Source organism: Cololabis saira, chromosome 2 (assembly GCF_033807715.1).
Source record: "Cololabis saira isolate AMF1-May2022 chromosome 2, fColSai1.1, whole genome shotgun sequence".
NCBI classification, from domain to species: domain Eukaryota; kingdom Metazoa; phylum Chordata; class Actinopteri; order Beloniformes; family Belonidae; genus Cololabis; species Cololabis saira.
In genome coordinates, this window is record NC_084588.1 from 15,167,214 (window position 1) to 15,191,895 (window position 24,682).

General features: G+C 44.2%; 1 protein-coding gene across 2 annotated transcripts in view; it reads right to left on the reverse strand.

The window, feature by feature from the left end:
- Positions 1 to 24,682, reverse strand: part of large2 (LARGE xylosyl- and glucuronyltransferase 2) — a 163,687-nt gene that overhangs the window by 52,244 nt on the left and 86,761 nt on the right. Inside the window, exon 1 of one of the 2 annotated variants that reach the window (XM_061738901.1) lies at positions 8,120 to 8,347. The exons of the other annotated variant lie outside the window; for it this stretch is intronic. The gene's annotated coding sequence lies outside the window, so the exon portion shown is untranslated. Of the gene's footprint in view, positions 1 to 8,119; positions 8,348 to 24,682 lie in introns of those variants that run through there. 2 annotated transcript variants of the gene reach the window in all.

Here is a 24,682-nt window from a genome sequence, read left to right on the forward strand (position 1 = left end):
GCTGCAGTGACGACGGCCGTCGTGGTGGTGGCGCTAGAGATTCTCATTTCTTAAAAGGAGCCTCATGCTCCTTTAATCTACCCCAGACCCACCCTTAGTTACTTTTGAGTTTCTGACTCTCACCGTGGAAAACAGGAACCAGTACTCTTTGTCGTGGCATATCGTCCTCGTGGTCAGAGAACAACAAACTTCACTGAACTAGACGATTTAACTGGACTGTACGGACTTTGCTTGCAGCTTTCGGTGTAAAGACTCAATTTGAGCATTATCTGGCTTGCATCATGATACTAGAGCAGAGGTAAGCAATTCCGGTCAATGAAGGCTGCTGTCCTCCATATTGTAGATGTCTCCTCGCATCAACACACCTGATTCTAATCAATCACCAGCATGTTTGGTCTGCCCAAGTCTGTCAATAGTCATTTGTATCAGGGTGTGATGAAGCAGGGAAAACATCTAAAACATGCAGGATAGCGGCCCCCGGGGGGCCGGAATCGCCCAGGACTGGAGACATAACTTGAGGAAAAATAAATGTCTGTGCCTGAGAGCAATCATTTGATTCATTGAAATGAAATGAATGAACATAACGCAGTGACATCTCTTCAAATCCCAAAGTACATCATTAATTGAGCTGTTCAGAAAAGAGCACTTTATATCGTGCTACATTTGCTTGACCTCAGAAGTAACTAGTATAAAGTTAACTTTCCCAGAGGTGAAACCAGCCGCCAAGACCATCACTGTAAAAACAGTTGAAAAGGGAAATGCTGTATTGCATTTTTCTTATATATTTTGATAGGAATATTTCTGACATTTTATCAAGACTTCAGAACATTCTGGATTTGGACATTTTTTTAAAAGTGGTACCAATAAAGTCCCTTTGAATAAGGCCTTCACAATATGTATCCAGTTATGCAATTATTTTGTCCAACTTCATATAACTTGAGTAAAGAAGAAGTCACATCCATCAGATGTTACAGGCTGAAAAAAGTTCTTATTATAGTCATTTTCTCTATCCGTTTAAAACTGAGCTGAGACCCTTTGACTGGCAAGTTTGATCATGTGATACGTTCAGTCTGAATATCACGATACCTCGAGGCTATACCATGAAACATCTTAAGGCCCTTATTCAAGGAGAATGTCTTTCCAGGCAGGATTTTTACGACAAAAAGATAAAACCCCTTATTTATTTCAGCAGTCATGGACATAAAATGTTCCAAAGCTTGGAAAGCTTTATCCCTCAAAATGCCTTGCTTACGTGAGGATATTTTTTAAAACAATTCTTCAAACTGGACCACGAGAAAGAGGCAGTTTGGCGATTGTAAGATGTCTTCTCTCCTATTTTATTGTTAACGTTCATCTGGAATGGCATAGTTAAAGTTTGGTCACATCATCTGGCACTCTTGGGGACATGTCAAGACCATGAGGGAATTAGACAGCGACCGAAGACCGAACAACACCGAAACCAGCTTCTTACTAACAAAGACGACTTTGTCAAGAGGAAAATGCACACAGGATCTCTCCTTTGTGCGTGATCTTCGGTGATGGCATCTTACAGCACTTTCTGTGTAGCTACAGACAGCATCAAAACACTGCCTCGTGCAGCTTTCAGGAACTGGCTGCTTGCCATCCTCTGCCCTCCAGCATCTCTGTTCATCATGTTTCAACATCTCCTCTTACTGTTCTTCCCTCCTCACCATCAGCTTCATCGCGCTGCACTCATCAAACGCTCATCGTCTCCCGTCTTTCCTCCGGTCGAGATCTGAGCTCTGCAGCAGCTTTTGACGGAGGGACAAACCTTGTTTTCTTTGCACGGAGCTGAAACAAGACGGCTCCTTTTGAAAATTCTCTCTTTAAGTTTGAAAACAAGCCAGGAGCGCACGACACAAGAAGCCACAAAACAATAAATAACAACAGGAAATTCATAAAAATCTTAGACATTAGCACAAATCAATGCAAATGAATCTTTTTAAGGTTTAATGCTGTGAATCATTTTATAATCATCAAGTTATTTCTTGATTTACAGAAAAAAGAACAAAAACAAGGACAGAGGTCCAGTCTGCAACCGCTGATGAGAATGTGCCGTTAAACTGGCCAGTGTTCAGAATCGGACAATTATCCAACTCTTCACTTTGAATAAAAAATATCAAAGGATAGACGTCTGTACTGCTTGGTAAGGTACAAAATAACCCAGTGGAGTAACAGTAATCGAAACATCCCGGACAATAAAGTAAATCTGACACTTGAAACTGCTGCAACAGCCGAGCAGCCCAGTGAAGCTGGAAAAGGCTAATAAAGCTAACAGAAAAGACACGCTGCAGCATTGATTGCAGGATTGGCATTAGTGGAAGCCTTTGTTCTTATAAAATCTCAAAAGAAGAATGAGTCTACGAGCCTGAAAACTAACACCCTCCCCCGTGTTTTCCAACATTTTCACATCATTTCCACAAGCTCCTTTTCCATTGGCAGATACCCTGCGTTTAACGCGTGGAACTAGCGTGTCCTTTTTACATTGATCGACACAGAGTTTTGTGTTGAGCTGGTCCAGCCAATAACTCGACTCTTAGGGAACCGCGAGTCAGGATAACGCAGGGTTATGGGTAGTAGGAGCCGTTTGTTGATGCTTGACTCCAACCCACCAGGGGAGGTTTGTTTGTTTCCATTTAATCATGAGCCAGAGAGAGTAACAACAGCAGCAGGACGTCACAGGTAGGGCCTATATTTTCAAGATGAGTAACTGGTGAGCTACTCAGTCTCGGAGCCGAGGATGCCATAAACTGGCGTATGTCCGGAACGACAAAGGCTGGTCCATTGTTTGAACAAGTGGACACAAAAATGACAAACCTGGACTTTGCAGGAATCAAAACCCGGCCAAAAATGCTCATCCCGGTGTTAATCCATCCTCATCCTCACACCTGTCTGATTGCGTATTTCATCCTGCTGATGTAGGGACAATACGTCACTCTAAACGCCCACACCTCTTTTGTTATGTTACGAGGATAACGCTTCCTGGCTCGCCTTCCCAACCCTTCAACGGAATGGCAAATAACACGCCTTGTGTTTATATTACCCAACGTGCCTTAAACATGCGTTCATCCTCCAGCGATAATAGCGGGAATCCCATCTAAAAATGACGTGGTTTTAAGTGTTTGAATCTTATCTGAATAATTTGACTACGTTCTGTCGACCTTCCTCTGTGGTGTTATATTTTGAAAAACTGAGAGGACTCGGTGACAGTCTTGTGTCTTACTTACTTACTGCCTACTCCATCTTTAGTGTTTAAATCAGTGTGGCTTCGCTGCACCTGAGAACTAAAACAGACTTGACGTAGAGAGCGTGGTTGCTTCTGGGAAGCTTCCAAGCAACGTCGCGGCTCCTCTGGGAACACTCAAATTCACTAGACCGGCTACGATTCCCAGCAGCTGGAGCAGTGCAGTCATGCTGCGGTGCTTCCCCGCCCGCCGGGACCCGGGCTTTAGTCTTTGCATATGACAAAAAAAGTCCTGACCCTTGTCGGGTCATGTTCAGTTACCACACGCTTGGGTTCATGACCTGGACATTTACAAGCCCCCACACTGCAGAAAGAGACATTCAAACAAAGAGAATAAGGGAAGAGAAGCATTTTGTCTTAGCATGTGATGCTAGCAATCATGCCTACTGAAGGAAGTGACGTCTGTTTTTCTTCTCGATAAGCGCTCGTTGTTAAGCACTCGTTGATAAGCACTCGTTGATAAACGCTCGTTGATAAACGCTCGTTGATAAACGCTCGTTGATAAACGCTCGTGTGGCAGGGTGGAGAGGCTGACGGGCCACACCTGTGTCCCGTCAGCCTGAGTGGCTGCACCTCCTCCACCCTGCCACAGCTCGTGTCTGTGGTTGAATTTTTGTGGACGGCGGCTTGGACGCCCCATTAGTCCCTGAAATCACATTTTAATAACACATGCAGGGAATGAGTCATAACTACGCACATGACAGAGTTGATTATTTGAAAAGGGTCTGATGAAGGTAGGAAATTGTGCTATAATTTCATTAAAAAACAAACATAAAGAGAAGATACAGAACATCGGGCAAATACAGCGATATTGTGTGCTACAGGTATAGTTGTAGGTTTGTTTAAAAATAATCTTTTGTAATTAAAAAGTAATGTCTTGTTTGTACTCAGGTGTGGCGCATCGTGTAAACATTGGTCAACCATCAGCAGCGGCTCAGCGACATATCGGCGAGTCTTTGACAAGTTTGTGACTTATTCATCAAACACAAGGAAGTAGTTCCCGCTCCTGACCGCCAACACAAACATGGAGGTGGTTGGAGTTTTGCAGCTGGCAAAGCTAATTTAAAATCATATAAACTGAAAAGAGACATTTCAACCACACAAGTCCTTCCTTTCATGACTTCAAAAGAGTCACAATGACGACGCTTGCTGTCACTGTGCAGCCGGTCCCACATGGTCACGGCGACCGCCACCGCGACCGCGCTCCACGAGGAGTCACTGGTTAACGACTTGCACACGTACAAACACTACTGACATGACATTTCTGGACGTGATTACAACTACTTTTCACATTCAAAGTGGAAGTGACCACTGGCCTGGAAGAATGTTTCACTACAGTCTGGCTGTGGGGGGTGGATGGATGACGCTCAGGTGGTCCACTTTCAGTTTGCTGTGGAGCATCTGCTTAATGAAGGTAATGAAATGAAATGTGCTTCTTCCAGAGCCTCGTTAATGAGAGAGCATGTCTGTGCTCAGAGGTTGATGTTTGATTATGTCGATATTTTGGGGTTTCATTCCTTATCCAGCATTCAGAGTGCCTCTTATATATCCCCATTCTCTGTTTAATTTATCTTCCAGTCCTCCTGGAGGTTTTACTTCCCATTTTGTCATATTTAAGCTTAGATTTCCCCTTTATTTCTTTTACTGTAAAGCACATAAGGTTTATGTGTAATGAAACGTGCGTATAAATAAAACTGCCACTTCCATTACAGCCCTTTAGTTGCAACGTTCAGCTCAGGAGCCTCCAGCCCGGCTGTAAACTGTTAGTCATGTTTGGTTGATCCGGCTGTGGCGCAGAACATCCATACTTCATCGCAGAGATCCACGCAGCAAATGCCACTATTTTCATCTTCCGCCGTCGAAGTCAGCGTACGTTTCCTGTCCGCTCTCCTTCCTTCTGACGGACGTTCTGTAATAATTCAACCGCAAGCTTCATTTCCCACTTCTGATTTTCATTTGATGCTTTAAGGTCACGCAGTCACTTTCCACTTAATCTGCCGTATCGCCGGCGTGCGGGCCGCCTCTGCGAGGCCAACTGGACTTCTCTGTGATTTATCGGAGTAAGCTGAGGTGGGATTAGTGGCTTCCTGACCGACGATGACCTTTTCGTTTCATTTCCCCGCAGTCCCACGGACACAATCCACTCTCCCCTTGCTGTTTCTCTTTGTCTCGCTCGCTGAGGCTCAGTTTTTCATTTACACACCGCACAACCTTTGACACCATCAACTAAACTTGCTCTTAGACTCTTTAGAGGGCATTTACATTCTTCTTTTTAACTCCAGGTGGGGCCTAATTATTGTTCACAGCAAACTTCTCACTGTTTGCTCTGTTTCTTTCTGTGAAGCCGCTCGCGAGGATCAATCGTCCTCAAAGCCGAGGGATTGGGAAGTAATTATCCAGACTGTAGATGAAATGTGGTTTTTAAGACTGCTTTAAAGGTTTATGAAATCATATTTCCAGTTCAGATTGTAATTATAGTGCTACAGTTATGCCCTGACATCTGAGGGTTAGTCATTGGGTTTAGATTATTTGTTTTTTAGTTTATAAGCTCTTTACAGACATATAATATAGAACCTCAACAGCCGAATGGTCTGTTCCAGAGTTAAAACAACCCCTAGATCCAAAATGGTAGGGGTAATGATCCCCAGGGACTAAAATTACGTGAACCGAAGCAGTTTGGAGTTAGTTCAAAATATGAGTTTGCAGCAAAATGGCAATTAATGTGAGCACAGAGGACAAAGGAGCAACGTCAAAACAAACAGCCACTCTAAGCCTCTGACAAATTCATAAATGTTATTCCACCGCAGAGATCGTGTGGAGTCCCTGCAGATGGGGCAAGGTGTGCAAAAAAGGTTATGAAAGCAATGTTTGTACCCAAATCTTGCATTAAATCTCTATTAAATGTCGGAAGAGTCCCTGGTCTCTGCTTTCACAGAACCGGATCTGTAATAAACAGTCACGTCTGCATCACGCATATATGAGCTACATGGGGCATGAAGGGGCCACCAATTAAAGTGTTTATGCCTCCATCAGAGAGATGTGTTCAGATTTTGTGCTGACCTGCATTTCTGGGGAATTCTGGGGAATTCCCGTCTTTTCCATTCCTTCCTCCTGCTGTTTCATTAAAGCATGCAGATCTGAGGATCGTATCAGGTGCATCTCAGCGTCCTGATCAACGTTGGGAACAAACACAGCGGATGTCCTTCAGACCTGTTTCTAAGCACAGACCCCTTAAAGGAGCATGAGGCTCCTTTTAAGAAACGAGACTCATTAGCGCCACCCTTCACCACGACGGCCGTTGGGGGTACTGCAGCCAACAGTGAAGCCGGCACGGGAGAACGGGGAGAACGTGCATGCAGCGTCATGTGACGTCACATCCACAGCCCAGCGCGGGAAATTCGGGTCCAGAATTGCAGCACATTTTGCAGCACACAGCCTGTTCAAGGCAACGGAGAGATACACTAGAGGGCTCATTTTTTTGGGTTTGGAACGCTTCATCTGACATTATTACTAGAAAACTTAAAATGTATACACATTTTTTTCATAAATCCTGCCTCAAGCTCCTTTAAAAGCAGCTGGAGGGAAAGAAAGCCATCAGACATTTAAAAAAGCCAAACAAACTCAGAAAAAAAGGATTCTAGCACACGCCCGGCGACCACTCCTCTTTCACTTCTGTTTTGAGTTCCTTGCTGCTCTGCTGGGTTTAAACAACACTGAACCCCTGGTTAGATTTAGCCATTTCAAACAAACTATTAGAAGCTGACGAATGTGTCCAGACATTTTTGATCTCCGATCAGAACACGTTTCTCCCCAGCTGTGTTCTGTAGGTCATGAAAACTGCTGAACATAAATGCTAATTCATGCATTGATGTCTTAATGCTACCACTCAGCGGGAAGCCGAGGCAAGATGCACCGCAGGTAAGAGGTCTGCTTTCTGGAAACATCACATCATACATCAACATACGGGTCGTCCAGTCACTAGCAAACCCAACAGCTCCCTTGGAGACTCTGCACGCCTCAGTCTGCATGTTAGATATTAAACTTGAAGACAGCACCAGCAGACAAAGAGTGAAAATCTTGTTGCCAACGTTACCAGGATAAAGAGTCTTTAAAAGTTTAAAAGTGAAAGCACAGCTTGAAGTTTGAATAAAACCACATGATTGCTCTTCGGACAGATTCGGCGCCAAAGAACAAATACGCAGAGACGACCTCGGCGGAGCGAGGGGATGCTGGTAAGACGAGCACGTGAAGGTTCTGTTAAGTGTTCATCTGAGCGTGTTTGTCATCTCTTTCGGATCTGCTCACATCTTAACATTTCTGTAGTGTCCTGTTACGTAAAACTTTAGGACTTATGAGGGGGGGCTTTGGATTTCTTTTCCCTCTTACATGACTGCATCTTCAGCTCAGGCTGCGGGGCAGAAACGTCAGAAACAGTAGTCTGTACCGGAGACATTTCAAATCCATCTGCCTGGACAAGAACCTCTGGAGGTGTCATCTAACGGCGCGTCCCCGTGCAAAGCTCCAGGGAGGTTTAGCGATGCCTGTTAAAGACATCTCAACGGCTAACTGATAAATGAAAAAGCATATGCTGCACGAGGGAGGAGAAAGGAGCTCTGGCGGATCAGCAGACAGAAACCTGGCGAGCATGGTTTCATCTGGACTGCGTGAGGATCCTGGAATCTGCAGTCCTCCTACTTGTACTAAACGCAGATATGTCGCTCTTTTCTTTCACTCCCACGTCCTTTCAGCTGACTTCACGTCCAGGTCTTTAGCTCCTTGAGTAAAAGCAACAGATAAGCACAGCGATGACGCAGAGAAATAACTGCAGCGGGGACCTTTGCCCTGTCGTCCTACCTGAATAGTTCCTGTCCTACGCTCTGTGTGATGTAAGCGTGTGTTAACAAGTCCGAGTTCAGCGGCGCAGAGCGAGCCCAGCGCTCTTCCACCTTCTCTTCTCATAATCCTCCCCTTTCAGAGCTCTTCAGCTCTAACAATAAACTCCAGTTCTTTTTCTCTCCCTCTCTGCAGACTTTTGTCCCAGTTCTTCAACCTCTGTGGCGGCTTCATGCCCTCCTTTCCTTCACTCTGCCTGCTCTCCTCCCACTGCTCCTCCTCCTCCTCCTCCTCCTCTTCCTCGTACATAAACAGGCCTCTACCTCTGAGCCAGCGGCTCCGATTTCAGCCCCCGCGCCCTCGTCTTCCCCTCGGCGAGCTTTCAGAGACACGAGCTCCTCTCTGTCAGAATGATGGGAGGAGAAAGGTGGACAGGGGAAGAAATGAGAGGGAGAAAAAAGCGGTGTCTTCTTACATACTGTCAGGGAAACAGAAGAGCTTTGAGAGCCTTTTTTCGGAGGAATGCACAAGTCTTTTAGAGCACTTTCCTTGGGGGGATAAAACCATGCTCTTGCTCTATTGTCCCCAACATCAGCTCCATTCTCCCTCTCTCTCTCTCTCCTTTTTTTATTCTCCTGTCCAGCACATTCGTCACAACAAAATCTGATGCTTCCGCAAATTGATGATAATTAAACACCCACAAAAAGAAGCTGCTTTTTGTTAAAAATGATTTGGATTCATTAATTTACTTATTTGACAGGAACAGAAGCCGAAATCCAACACGGTGCAGCGTTTTACACGAGTATTACTGCTGATAATAAGTTTTACTTATGACTAACATGACCACTCCCCCCGGAGGTGGAGGAGCATTAAATATCTCACAACAAAGTTAAAATCTGGGGTGGCTCCAGCAATGAGTCGGGTCTCGTTATCAGAGGTTTATTTTAATGCGGAAGAGATAACTTGAGTGACTTCATCACACGATGAAACTGGGGCCAGACGACACATCAGAGCACCGTTGGTGAGATGATTTAGTCCAAATACCGCAGAGAGAGAACAGCTCCCTCTCAGTCGCGTGGTGTAACTCCGCCTCCTCCTGCTGCACGTTGTGCCTTTGGAAGCCAGTGTTACAACTCCGGATGAGGTGGATTTGAAGACGAGGGGATGGGGCACTTTTACTTTGATCCGGCTTGGTGACATCACACCGCATAAATCTGACCGTTACGCTCAACCACAGACTTCAGCCTGGTTGATGCGTCTACGTTGAGACAACTACGCTATTCAACTGTAGCCTGACGCCCAACTAGGGCTGGGCGATATATCGAGATTTTAATATATATATCAATATATTTTCAAACGCGATATGGTACGAAACAATATCGTTTATATCGATATTAAAAAAATTATAGTATTTTTATTTTTTTATGATTTTGATATAGCTTATTTTGTGACAAATTGACTTGAATGTTTTATTTGAGATTTGCACAAATGTTTTGTTATTTGCACAACTATCAACCTCAGTGGAAAAGTCTGCCTGTTACTGTCTACATTGTATTAATTGCACAGTGTATTTTAATTTAATTGTTATGCAGGAAAGGGATATTTGTTTTATTTTATTCAAGAAGCATTTTTATTCTATATATGCAGGCAGTTTATTTTTATTTCATTTGTTTTATACATTTTGATATTGTGCAGACCTCTGTTAATAAAGGAACCTGTGTGACATTTGGCACGAGGCTTTGTATTAAAACTGACTGTTTTTTTAAGGGTTTGCCTCAGAAAAAAATGAAGCTAACAGAGATGCTATGCTATAATGCTTTGGGGGAAACCCCAATTATGGCACAGAAAAAATATCGATATATATCGAGTATTCGCTATTCAGCTAGAAAATATCCAGATATGACTTTTGGTCCATATCGCTCAGCCCTAGGTGACATCACACTGCATAAATCTGACCGTTACGCTCAACCACAGACTTCAGCCTGGTTGATGCGTCTACCTTGAAACAACTACGCTTCTCCACTGTAGCCTGACGCCCAACGCTCCAGAAATATTACTGAACAGGGTGAGACATGACTGGTACGACCTTGTCTTCATCGTTGACAAGCTGGGCAGAAACATTGATTACGGCAACGTCAGTAAAAACTGCATCTGCTGCTATCTCTGATACATATAGGAAGTAAACACAATGAAGGTCAGCACTGCCAGCTGCAGTTAGCATTTGGTGTTTAAATACACAAAAATACAGACAGACAAGTTTAAACATCAACAACAACGCAGGCCGCGTAGGCAGGGTTAGGTTTATAAATCATAAATCAAGCCTTAGGCAGCACCAGAGTCACACCGTTGAGTTACTTTTACAGTTTTGAGTGATTTCATACACAAAAAGTTGACCCCTGTATGACCTCTGCCACCGTTGCTACAGTTACTAGAATGGACCAAAAAGAAAAAGCTGAAGCACAGCAGAGAGGAAGGGGGAGGGGCCAGTGTTATTCTTCAGATACGCAGCCATATTTGGTGAATGTGCGTTGAATCCATTTAAGGTAAAAACAGCAATAGTTAGCCACACTTTCAAGATCAAAGATCAAGTGCAATGGCAAGACAAGTTGGAGGCGAACATCCATCCATCCATCCATCCATCCATCCATCCATCCATCCATCCATCCATCCATCCATCCATCCATCCATCCATCCAGAGAGATGGGGGTCTGCTTGAGCCTCCCAGCTCTCTCCGGGTGAAAAGCGGCGGTACAAACTGACCGGCTCTCCAGTCATCAGGAAACGTTTGTTCTTCCAAAACACGAGCCAACTAATGTGAGACATGGAGATTACCATTGAAGTCCGAGTACTAAAACAAACATACACTCTTTACTGTTCTTAAGTGATTAAATACTTTGCAAGTAAGTTTTTACAAATGTTATTTCATGTCCCTGAGCTGCTTATTTTTGATGGAGTGTTGTGTGACTTTAACCTTCAGGCGGTTGGCGTTTGTTTATTTTGTTTTAATTTAAGTCCTAGAGACTGCCCTACTTTTCCGGTCTCACCTACATTACATGCAGACCTACCGCGGCTTTAATAAGTGACTTGTTCAGGAAACTGGCTGGATTCCTCAAGCTGCAACCTGCACACTCTTCCGCTCTGACGCCATTAGACAAACACACCTGGAGACCCTGCTGTCAGCGTGCAGTTATTTGCTCTAAGCCACGGATCTGCCAAATGGGATTTTCTTTGGAACAAATTCATCCGGCTCCATCCTCTGTTTTTCTCCTGCCCGGAGCCATGGAGGTAAACTTCACATCACATACACCGTAAGGTAAGGAGTGCTGCACAATTACACAGTTACACAGACCTCCAGTGTTTGGCAGGAGCCGGAGCGCGCGGCGTAGCCGAGCTAACGAAGCTCTGCCGATAGATGCTTCATTAAGGACGGAGATCAGTGGAGTGGATCAGCGAGGGGCCTGGGAACCAGCCACAGCTCTTATCTCGTCTCCAGACGCAGCTCAAATGCTATCCGAAGTCATAGCTGCAGGGGGAACTCTGCACCACACACGAACGACGCCCGGCCACGTCTGTAATCACCGTCTGTTATGTAAACAGTAAGTGCCGATCTGGGAACGCTCAACCTGGATTCTGCAAGTGTTTCGGGGTTTATCTTCAGGGACACGAAAGACACGGATCCCCGAGAAAATATCACCTTGCCGTTTCAGTCACAATGAGTTTCTTTGATCTTTTTTTTTTTTTTAAATTGAGAGCTGAAATGTGAAACGGTCTGCTCTTTAATTAACTTTCCATCGTTACCATATAGGACTTTTACCACCAGATAAATCCTTTCAGCTAACCCGTATTACACTTGTATGGTTCAAAATAAATGGATCATATCAGACTGACGTGCTTCTGTGATTGAATCATTGAAACGAGCAACTTTCCTTGTTGCGGCTTAGTTTCAAACCCTTTGAAACATGACTGCTTTCTTTCTGCGTGGTTTTCTCATGGATCTATTATAAAACTGGATGGGAAATTGAAAATGGCCGCCCATTCATTTCAATGCATTCTGCTCAGCCAGCGCATACGCCGAAAAAATCTCTGACTTCCGGGTTTACTTCCGCGTACACGGGCCCATAGAGCATGCGCAGTTGAGTCACCTCCCATGATGCTCTGGGGCCTCCCATCATGCCCCGGGGCAATGACGCGAGTATTGATATAATATGTATTAATATAATATATTAATTAATGTATATTATTACATGTATAGTATTACATATATTATTAATGTATTAATATAATATTACATAATATATATTAATATAATACATCCGTGGAATGCACGGACACGGCTGTTACGTCAGCCGTGATGTCACGCCCAGAAAGAGACTTTTCTTTGACTTTTCTGGCCGTTATAAAACATTTTTGACGGATATAAAGTCCATGACTTAAAAATATAGAATACAAAGATTAGTAATTGCCGGTGATTACAGCTGGAGGTGTCCTGTGAACAGTTTTAGAGGCTTCTCTTTTACTATTGCGGTCTATGGGAAAAAAGCTTTCTGGGCCCCATGGGATTTTTTGTTGCAGTACCGCGGCTGGCCACTGGAAAAAATCGGCGCGCCTTCTGAGTGCGAGACTGGGGGGCTGGGTTTACTTCCTGAAGCTGAAAAGACAAAAGTACATCCTGGGACTCTGCCACACGGCTCCTTCTCCTCCATTAACAGCTTTACCAAACATCCACTTGTCGTTTAATCACACGTGAGACGACGGCGTAGACTGTAAACAGATGCGAGTCTGCTCCACGTCGGGGGTTCCAGCCAAACGCGGGTTAACGTCACCGCGGGTGCGAGAGGACGGTTGGCTGAACCGATGCTTTCCTGTGACATTCATTAATGGAAATGCTGTAAGTGTCTTTTTCCCTCGTCTCTCATGGAAATACGGTTTTCATATAAGTTTGTTAAGCTTATTTACATTTCACAGAGATAATGTAAGGTACACAAATGTTTTGTTTTCTTTGGACATATGGAAAGCTCAGAGCTTAATGCAGAAATGTGAGAAGTAAGAAGAAGGAAATGAATTACTGAACAAACAAAGATTTGACTTCATTACTTACTTTTACTTCTTACTTTGCAAAATTAAAAAGAAATGAGTCAGAGGGTTGCTGAAAGATGAACATTTCTGAATGGTGAGACCACAAACTCGAGACGACGGAGGACAGACAAATTCTTCGGATAAGCTCCAGTTTTCCTGCTGTTGTGCCAGCAGTATTGATTAACTGATTATGTGCATTAAGATGCCAAAATCTACAAGTAAATTGGAGAAAATGTACCAGTATTATAATCAGATGTAATAATAAGTGCTTGTCCTGGCTAAAATGAATTCCCAATGTGTCAGAATTGGTATTTATGGTATTTATGGTATATGGAAGAGTATACATACATCAAACAATCTCTTTTTAAAAATACTAATAATAAGAAAAAAGATGATCACAACATTTGTTATTCCTGCAGTGAACAGCAAATCATACCATTTATTCTAAAATATTCCAGTATTTTCCATTTTTGGCCACGGAGGTGATACAGTTTGTGAGGTTGGAACAGCCATTATCCATGCAGGAAACAAACAGAGGCAGAATGACACCTTCCTGTGTTTACTTCAGAAGAACTGGGCTTTTCCAGTGTCGTGTCCGCTGCCGGCGAGCGGTGTTGGTGTGAGAGGATCAGGTAGCGGCCCTCCAGACGACTCCGCGCTTTAACACCGACGCATCCCTGCTTGTTATGAGGTCAGAGGTCAGATTCACTGATTCATGGGGGGTGTTACATCAGCCCGGTAGCCAAAAATGTGAAGCCAAGGGGTCTTGAGTTTCTACAGTGAACGTGGGAGGGTCGGGTAAGACAAGCCGGGTCTCCCCCTCACACCTGCTGCCGCTCCCTCCTCCTGGTCCCGACTTCCAGGGAAGTCTGAACTCTGTAATCGCTTGGCTAAATTTAGCGGCTGGGGCTGTCCCCAGACAAAAATAAGCCGTCGGTGGTCCGAGAGGTCCTTGTTAGTCAGATACTCAGGAAACGTACTGGATATAGCTGTTGTTGAGGAGGAAGCAGGACACACTTGTCCTCCTCATCCGTACACAGACTGCAGAAGGAAAATCAAGCGCTGGAAGCAGAGCCCTTCATATGATTATTATCTTCACTGTTATCTTCCATTTTTTTTTTTAAATATTTTGACTAAAAATGATTTGTCTGAGCATCTGAGATTGTGAGTCGCAGATGTGAACGTGTGGAACAGGGTGAAGTCCGAAAGTCTCATACGGGTTTGAAGTTACCAGCACAGGCAAACACCGTGGAGGTAGAGGAGAAAACTAGGACTAGGTGGACGGAACTACAACAAACTCCCTGCTCCTTTTCACTTTAGGGTGAACTTGCAACATTTCAAACCAGTGAAAACTAAATCCTAGTCAAGTCAAGTAAAAGCAAACCCGTTTACACGGAGCAAAAACGGAGGCGTTTTGATGCGTTTTGGCCGTTCGTTTACACGAAAACGGAGCTCAAAGTCACCAAAAACGATAATTTCTGAAAACTCCGGCCAAAGTGGAGATTTTCGAAAACTCCGCTTTCACGTTTGGTTGTAAACGGAGGAAAACGGAGGAAAACAGAGGAAAACGGAGGAAAACTGAGATTTAGGCTCAGAACGTCACATTATGTGACAGAAACGTCACCAGCATCATTTGTGCGACCTGTGTTTACAATTTGTTTGGCCACCGTCAATATTTTCTTTTATTTTACCTGTTTTATATTCTAAAGTCACACTTAAAAGTAACTCCACTTCTCTGTCACTCCAAACGAAAGACTCTCGTTCCGTCTTGGAAGTAACTGGCAGTCAAGGCTGATTTATGGTTCAGCGTTACACCAACGCAGAGCCTACGGCGTAGGGTACGCGGCGACCCGCACCGTACGTAGGCTACGCCGTCGATTTAACGCGGAACCATATTATTCAGGCTCCACACGTGTTGATGTGTTGATGTTTTTTTCCAGGATTCTGATTGGCTAGCATGACTTTACGCTTCTCGTTACACTGCCCCCTGCAGGTTTGGCTGCTCATAGCACCTTAACAGCGTTTCCATGCGGGTTCGTGTAAACGAGGATATTTTTGAAAACGTAGAGGGGAAAATATCCGTTTTTGTAAATACCCGGCTATGTGTAAACGTGGCCTTACTTACATGTCACACTACAACTTGGATCTGTTTAATCTTGGATCACATGTCATGAACAGTGTTCACACCATGTAAACCATAATGCTCTCTGGATTGGGAAGCTTCAACCAGAAGAGGATGGAAGGAGGACTGCATCACCAGCATGAGCTGATGGTTAACAAACAAGCATGCAAATGAACTGCTCTGTAGCAGCTTTTGTGCTGCTAATCCTCCCTAAAAGAAGCGGTGGAGGGCGTGGTCGACTGGCAATGGAGTGAGTCGTACTTTCGAGCAGCTCCGCTCTTAATGGTATATAATTAATACTTTGAGGAACTTAACCGCAATAATTCCATATGCCACATGCCCTAAAGTATGTCTAAGGACCACACAAACCGCAGATATCCCACTAGAACGCCTATCGCTGCCCAAAATAGTGAGTCTGTCGAAGTCAGAAGTTTGCCGAGTGGAAAACTAGCTAGCCAAACAACGGATGCTAATATGGCTGCTAGCCAGGCAGAGGCAGCTAACGTGGTGACTAGCCCCACTAATGCCGACCTGTTGGACGCTATTCATAGGCTACAGGGCTCACTGGAAACCAAAATCACCGTGGTTTCCAACAACCTGTGCTCCGTGCAGACTACACTGTCCACGGTGATCGACAAGGTACGGGACATCGAGGTAACTGTAGCTAGCCACGACGCGCGGCTAGCAGCCCAGGACGCCAAGATCAAAGCACTTCAAGCCGCCCACGACGACACACGCAAGACCATGCTTGCTAACGAGCTAAGATCGAGACGTTTCAACGTTAGGCTCGGGCCAATCGCTGAGGGAAAAGAAAAACTAGACGCCACGGGCTTCGTCTCCAGGCTAATTCCTAGCCTACTTGGGCCCGAGCATTTTCCTGATGGAGTGCGCGTCGACGTAGCACACAGAGTTGGCCCGAAACCTGAGAGAGGAGGTCGCATCAGGGCCATCATCGCTAGGATACATTATCTTGATGTGAAACAGCTGATAATCAAGCTGGCTGCCAAGCAGGCCCCCCTTAGCTACAACGGCACAAGGGTGTCTATATTCCCGGATCTACCGACGTCAACGTTCCAACAACGCAAGAAGTTCTACGAGGTTCGGGGAAGGTGCAAGGCTGCGGGGCTGCAGTCTGGCTTCGTGGGGACGCGCGAGACCCGGCTTCGCATCACTCGGAATGGAACCACACGGTACTTCGACACCCCCGGGGCGGCAGACGCCTTCCTGGACGCGGCGCGGGTCATTGAGGACGGCGTGGGGGTCCGGGGGGGTGACGGGGCCGTTGGCGGCGCGCCCGCGGGCGGCGACTTGGATGTAGGTGATATTGGATCTATGGCGGTTTCTGCAGCTGGAGACGGTAACGTTATCGTTGAAGACGCTGACAATGAAGAGGACCAGTGAATACGGGTTTTATTCTTGTTTTTCTTTTTTTTTTTTTGTGCTTTCTGGCTGTGGCTGAAGACTAAAGGTATGTGCAATTAGTTTACAGAACCATTTGTGCTCCGACCAACTGTGAGTGAAGTGCCTCTTCAAGACTCTGTTTTTACTTTTTTTTCTCCACTGACTTTTATCCTACGCGCTTAATGGCTTTACAGGTACGGTAGCCCGGCTGATCTTACTGCCGTTGCGGTTCCTAGTTTCAAAACATAGCCGGGCTGCGGGATGCCTCTACGTTTTTTTTTTGTTTTTTTTTTCTTGGATTATATTGGACATTGGTTTAGCCTTTAGCATCGCTACCATGTTATTTTATTCATCTTTGAGTAGGCTGGACTGTTATGTGGTCTCTCATGTTTCTCCGCCATTTCCAAGTGTGTGTGTGCGTGTGTGTGCGTGCGTTTGCTTGTGCGCGTGCGCGGATGTCTGTGCGGCTGAATGTGTGTGCAACTAGAGTGTGTGTGTGTGGTTGTGCAGCAATGTTGTTATAACTATATGGTTTACTTTGGAATGCCTGTGTAGTAGTGCATGTGGCTGTCTATGTCCTTTCTGATCACAGCAGAGCTTGGGTTTTCATGCTAAGCTACCGGTGCACTGTCTGATTTAATTCCTTTACTTTAAATGCCTAATTATAATGCTGTTTTGCTTCTTGCTCTGTGAAGCATAGCCTACTGAGGGTCTCTGGTCTTGCCCTGGGCTTGTGTTTGGCTGGCCATTGGGCACCCAGTGGCCCCCTGTTTATTTGAGTATGCTTGCACTGTATTGGCTTCAGTGTGGAAGGTTGCTGAGAGTGGGGGCGTGAGTGTGCGTGACTGTGTGTGTGGGTGAACCTGTTTGTGCCTGAACACTGGACTGTTATTGTTAATGGTGTATGCCAGCCTGTGGGAGAATGTGAATGTAAGGTTACGCGTGCACTCCTTGCTATTTACTTTGATTATTGCTATTTATTTTTTGCTATACGTTTTCTTTACGTTCAAACTCTGCAAATGGTTTAGTTCATTCTACTTCTTTTGCTTTTTTTTTTTTTTTTTTTTTAATATATATTTTATTATTATTACCGTTAATTTTTGATTAATTATTTTATTTTTATTGTTTATTTATTTGTTTTATTTTATTTATCTTCCTTTATACCTTCGTTCCTTTAGCACAACCAGTCTTGATTTAACTTTATTAACATATATAGCATATTTTAACGGTATTTACAACTCTAAACCTGTTCCTTCCTATCGCCCGTTTCGTAATAATTCGACTTGTGATTTGTGTCACTACTGCTACTGTGATTTTTAATATTATTTTTTTTTTATTTTATTTTATTTATTTATTTTTTGTTTAATTTTTTTTTTTTTTTTTTTTTTTTTTTTTTTTTTTAAAGCTAACGTGGTTACAAAGGGCTGTCTGCTATTGTGCTGGTTGTTGTCTTTGTCTTGTATACGTGTGGATGTTGGGATTTGGCTGGGGAACTCAGAGGGACCTACGTTCGGGCTAGCTTAGTGCAGTTTATGCTGTAGGTTCCATTAGCCCAAGGCTGATGTCATCTCGCGTTGGGAGTCGGTGGCTTGCACTTCACTTTCTGTTCCTGGAGGCCAACATGTGCTTACTGTTCAGAAGGCCAGAACCTGCACCTATCGTGCTGTTATAGGTTCTCTCGTTGTTTTACCGCTTTTACAACTGTTTCTATTATCACTCTTTATTTAAACCGCATTTGTCTTTGTTTCTGAGGCAATTGTGGAATAGGGTGCCCCACTTAAAGGGCTCTGTATATCCGTTACTGTGGACTTTGGTTACTTGTGGCTATTTTGAGGCAACACCACATATACTTTCGGTTAATATTCCTCACACTGCATTATTATAGAGCGGGGTAGTAGGGGGAGGTTACTATGCCCTGTATAGTACTAGGGAGAGTAGAGTTGGGCTCCGTAAGGGTTAGTCCCTCTGTTAGGGGTGGGGGGTGGTGGACGGGGTGGTGGTGTGTTTTGTGTTTCTTGTTCTGTGTTGCTGGCTGGCGGGGTTTGTGTGCCTTCCGGGGGAGGGTGAGTGCGGTGCCGTGGAGCGGCGTGGCCGTTAACTGTGTCAATGACACATAAAAATGTAAACAGTCCGACCAGCGGAGCCCTAAGGTTCATAAGTTGGAACGTTAGAGGGTTGGGAAATCCAGTTAAGAGAGCTAAGGTTCTGGCGCATTTAAAATCAATACAACCAGATGTCATATTTTTGCAGGAGACGCATGCTAAACGTAACACTCCTTCAGTTCTTAGAGCCAATTGGTTAGGCCAGGCATATCATGCTAGTTTTGGAGCAAAAGCCAGGGGTGTGGCCATACTGTTTCGGAAAAATGTACCATTCACTCACTCTGTAACTATATCCGATAATGAAGGTAGGTATCTAATACTTCAAGGTCAGTTGGCATCTACGCATGTTACACTAGTGAATATTTATGGTCCTAATTTTGACAGCCCTGAGTTCTTTCAAAAACTTTTTAATCGTATTCCAGATGCTCACTCCACTCATATCCTGATAGCAGGCGACGCTAACTGTCTGATGGACCCAATATTGGACAGGAGCTCAGCTCTCCCGTATTCTCAATCAAAAGCTAGTGGCCGACTAAAAGTCTTGTTGGAAAGCTCAAATATTGTAGATATCTGGCGTTTACTTAACCCCACGGGCAGAGAATACTCGTTCTATAGTCCTGTACATAAATCATCAAGCCGTATTGACTACTTTTTTATTGATTCGAAATTTTTGCCGGCGGTCACGGACAGCACTTATCGTCCAATTTTAGTATCGGATCACAGTCCAGTGACTCTGGATCTACATTTTGAGGAACTCGATAACAGAACTAATAGGTCTTGGCGGTTTGATCCTCTTCTCCTTAAAGACGAAGTCTTCCAGAAAGAAATGGCGAGTAACATTTCCCATTTCTTGGACGCAAATGATAATGGTGAGGTTGATGACTCGGTTCTGTGGGAGTCATGTAAAGCTGTCATGAGAGGACATATTATTGCTCATGCGGCCGCCAAACGAAAATTGCAAGAAGCTTCTCTGAGAGATATTGAAGCCACCTTAATACGATTAAATAAGGAATATATAGATAATCCGTCGTCCGAATTATTGGGTAAAATCACAAAACTACGGTATGACTTTAATACGATCTTAACAAAAAAAGTCTGTTCTCAACTGTTAAATTATAGGCAGCAAATCTTTGAGATTGGTGATAAACCACATAAATTACTAGCCAGACTGCTGAAACATTCACAAGCCTCTCAGTCCATTCATTCAGTCAAAAATAAAAGCGGAAGACTAGTAACCACACCGAAGGACATTAATAAATGCTTTGAGGAATTTTATCGAGATCTATATAGCTCAAAGACTTCGAGCAGTCAGGGAACGATTGACGACTTCCTGGATGACTGTGATCTTCCCTCCTTAGATGAGGAAGCTGTAGCGGCCTTGGATGCGGACATCACAATAGGGGAAGTCGAAACGGCTATTGCACAATCGCCCAACAATAAGGCTCCTGGCCCGGACGGCTTTGGAGCCGAATACTATAAGGCTTTTAAGAGCTCCTTAGCGCCTTTAATGCTTCGTATGTTCAATAACTCCAGAGAGCAGGGATCTATGCCTAGAGGGGCGTACCTCGGGAGGATTTCACTTATACTTAAGAAGGATCGAGATCCTTCGCTAGCCTCCTCATACAGACCTATCTCCCTTCTGCCAGTTGAATCTAAGATCTTGAGTAAAATACTGGCGTCGCGCCTAAAAGAACATATTACCAAAATCATTCATCCGGACCAGACTGGTTTCATGCCGGACAGACATATTCAGTTCAATATGAGAAGGCTCTTCAACTTAATGTATAGCCCCATGCGGGCTTCGGAAGATGCAATCGTTATTTCGTTAGACGCGGAGAAAGCGTTTGATCAAATTGAGCACCCGTATATGTTGTCTGTTTTGTCCAGGTTTGGTTTCGGCGAAGCGTTCATTAACTGGATGCGTATTATATATCGGGAACCAGCGGCTACAGTAGTCACCAATCGAACCGAATCGGCCCCCTTCAGACTATTTCGGGGGACTAGGCAGGGGGACCCGATATCTCCATACATTTTTGCTCTTGCGCTGGAACCCCTGGCCTCCCGCATACGTTCTAGCGAGGCTATACATCCAATAGTGCAAAATGGCACTGTACACAAAATATCAGCGTACGCTGACGACGTGGTTCTATATATTTCCGACCCAAAAACCTCCATTCCACCCTTACTGAACCTCATTAATGAGTTTGGAGCCTTCTCCGGTTACCGTATCAACTGGTCCAAGAGCGAATTGATGCCTTTATCTGAGGTCGTAGACATTTCTCACTTGGAGTCCACTCCCTTCAAAATAGTTTTGCACAAATTTAAAAGTTTGGGTATTATAGTGACGTCTAAACTAGATCAGCTGCTGAAGTTAAACTGGGCGGACAAGATGAAGCAACTGAAAAGCAATATTGAATTTTGGAAAACTTTGCCCATTTCCATGGCAGGGCGCATAAACGCAATCAAAATGGTTACATTACCAAGATTCCTGTATATTTTTCAGTCACTCCCAGTCAGTATTCCGCAATACTACTTTAAGAATTTGGACTCTGTGATCTCTGCCTTCATCTGGTTCGATAAAGCTCCAAGAATAAAGTTGTCGCATCTTATCAAGCGTAAGGATGAAGGGGGCTTTGGCCTCCCTCATTTTAGACAATATTACTTTGCGGCTCACTGGAACTTTCTGGCTCACTGGTATGACTGTTATGTCGGCAATAGCATAGAGAATATGCCTTCTTGGCTGCGTCTGGAACACCTATCATGCGTAAACACTAGTCTTCCTGCATTGTTAAATGCCCCCGTCAAATTTAACAAAACCATATTTAATTGTAACCCGATCATTCAAAACTCTCTAAAGGTTTGGTCTCAATTACTTTCATTTATGAAAGCCCCTAAAATGTATTTACACACGCCCATATGCGGCAACCACGCCTTTAAACCGGGTTTGACTGACTCTGTGTTCAGAACATGGAGAGACAAGGGCATCGACTCGTTAAATAATCTTTATGTCAAGGATCAGTTTGTTTCCTTTCAACAGCTTAGTGAAATGTACCAGCTGCCGATCACGCATCATTTTAGGTTCTTTCAGATCAGAGACTTTTTTAGATCTCATCTTGATAATTTTGAACAGAAAACACGTCATCCTGTTTTAGACTGCCTTATGGATATCCTACCCTTTAGTGAGGGTGCGGTCTCCCGAGTTTATGATACCCTGCAGAATATCTCTGGCCCATCATCATCTCACCTCCAGCAGCTGTGGCAAGCAGACTTAGGTGTAGACATTCCGGAAGATATTTGGGAAGAATGCATTGACAATGTTCATAGGAGCTCCATTAACATTAGGCATTCTTTAATCCAATTTAAAATAATCCACAGGCTACACTTCTCTCCGGTTAAATTGCACAAAATTCACAATGGTTCTCCTATGTGCTGCAAGTGTATCACTGAGGAAGGCACTTTGGCTCACTTATTTATTCACTGTCGTAAACTGCAGGCCTTCTGGAGTGGCATTTTTGATTTCATGTCTAAAGCATTTCGGAGAGATTTCCCCCCTGAACCGCTGACAGCGCTGTTTGGCGTTGTGGAGCGGGGCTGGGCACGGAACAAGTTTGAACGCCAGGCAGTTAGGCTTGCTACTCTAGTGGCCAGGAAGTTAATACTCCAATTCTGGAAATCGGAGAGCCCTCCCACTGTTGAAATGTGGATAAGGGAGCTAGGGAATGTTATTCATCTAGAAAGTATCAGATTTGTTCTCTCCGACAGGGTGCCACAGTTTGAGAAAATATGGGCCCCTTTACTTTCTACGATCGCAGGGTTGAAATAGTCTGTCTCGCTACTCTTCTCCGCTGGCTCGGTTGTTATATGATTTGACTTGTACAGTTGGGGGCTGCGTCCGCTCCTGGTGCCGTCCGTCTGACCTAGGCAGGTACATGCTCCCTCCAGCCAGTTGTCTATGTTTTTGTCTCTGTCTTCGGCTTTGTCCTTGTCTTCGTCTTTGTCAATATCTTCGTCTTTGTCTCTGTCTTTGTCTTAGTGAGCGTGTCTTTGTCTTTGTCTCTGTCCTGGTCTGATCGTGGTCTAACGTGTATGTATGTTAGGTGTGTTTCTTTCTTTTGCTTTCTTTTATTTTCATCTGTTTGAATACCACTACTGTAACCACTCCTGAACGCTTCTCTTTTATTGTTGACATATGACTTGTATTTTCCACTTTTTCAATTGCAAAAATTTTTGAAAAATTTAATAAACAGACTTTAAAAAAAAAAAAAAGAAGCGGTGAAAAAGGAGAATCTTGTCCTGGTCACGACTCAGGAGAAGAGGAAAACGTATAATTGTGAATGTCTCCATCGTGTTGGTCTCTGTTGCCACAACTCTCTCAGAGTACCATAAAACTAGATAACTTCCTCACTTCCATGTTCTTTTCTTTTTAAGGAAAAGCGCTGGGTCACATCAATCCGTCATTTCACAATGTATTTTATTGGCTGGTGAGAGGACGGAGTGGGAGGATCTGGACCTGTCAGACAACTACATCAGTCAGTCTCTGGTCCCAAGGCCAGTGAGACGGTGGTCCTCAAACCACTCACATCGTGGGACAGCCAATGTAGACGAATGATAACAGGTATTTCCACAATGTTCCTTTTCTTTTTACGACCACCATCTTTTATATGCAACAGCCCAAAATCATGTGGTGTGAAGGAGTCTTCAGTGAGGAGAAGAGAGCAGGAGGTACCAAGTAGAAGACTTTCACCTCCAGGAACAAGTTTGGAGAGTTCAAGTTTGTGAAGGAGCTCCATTTCTACAGTCTAACATCTGCTATCATCCTGGATGGATGTTTCATTTGCTGGATCTGGATGCCTCTCTCTGTCGGTTGGAAAAGGATTCATCATACTAATCGAAGTCAGTGAAATGAACGGGTTTCAGACCACAGCTTTTATTTTGAAAGGAACGTGGGGCTAAAGCCTGATTTATGGTTCTGCGTTAAACCAACGCAGAGCCTATGCCGCTGCCGTGATGCCGACGTGAACCCTTCGGACTTCTCCGTCAGTCCATTCTGCCGCGGTGCAGTACCCCCCCAGAGAGCTAGGGGGTTGCGTTCTTTTCCTGAATGGTTTATCGTCATTTTACCTTTTTTTTTTTAATGAGTCGCTCCTCGACTTGGTCCATGTTGACAATGTTCTGTCTTACTGAACAAACAAAGATTTGACTTCATTACTTACTTTTACTTCTTACTTTGCAAAATTAAAAAGAAATGAGTCAGAGGGTTGCTGAAAGATGACAATTTCTGAATGGGGAGACCACAAACTCGAGACGACGGAGGACAGACAAATTCTTCGGATAAGCTCCAGTTTTCCTGCTGTGCTGCCAACAGTATTGATTAACTGATTATGTGCATTAAGATGCCAAAATCTACAAGTAAATTGGAAAAAATGTACCAGTATTATAATCAGATGTAATAATAAGTGCTTGTCCTGGCTAAAATGAATTCCCAATGTGTCAGAATTGGTATTTATGGTATTTATGGTATATGGAGAGTATACATACATCAAACAATCTCTTTTTAAAAATACTAATAATAAGAAAAAAGATGATCACAACATTTGTTGTTCCTGCAGTGAACAGCAAATCATACCATTTATTCTAAAATATTCCAGTGTCCTATGTCCTATGTCCGTGTACAACAACAAGATGTTTAAAAATGGCGGGGATGGCGCAGTCTGGAACCGGAAATGCGTTGCTAACAAGCAAACCAATCACAGCCTTCTCGGGCTGCGTTGGGTCTGCGTCGCCTCGACGCATAGTTTTTGGGAGGTGCACGTCAGGCTACGGCGTAGGCTACGGCGTAGGCTACGGCGTAGGCTACAGAGAGCCTCCCGTATAGCCGCGTAC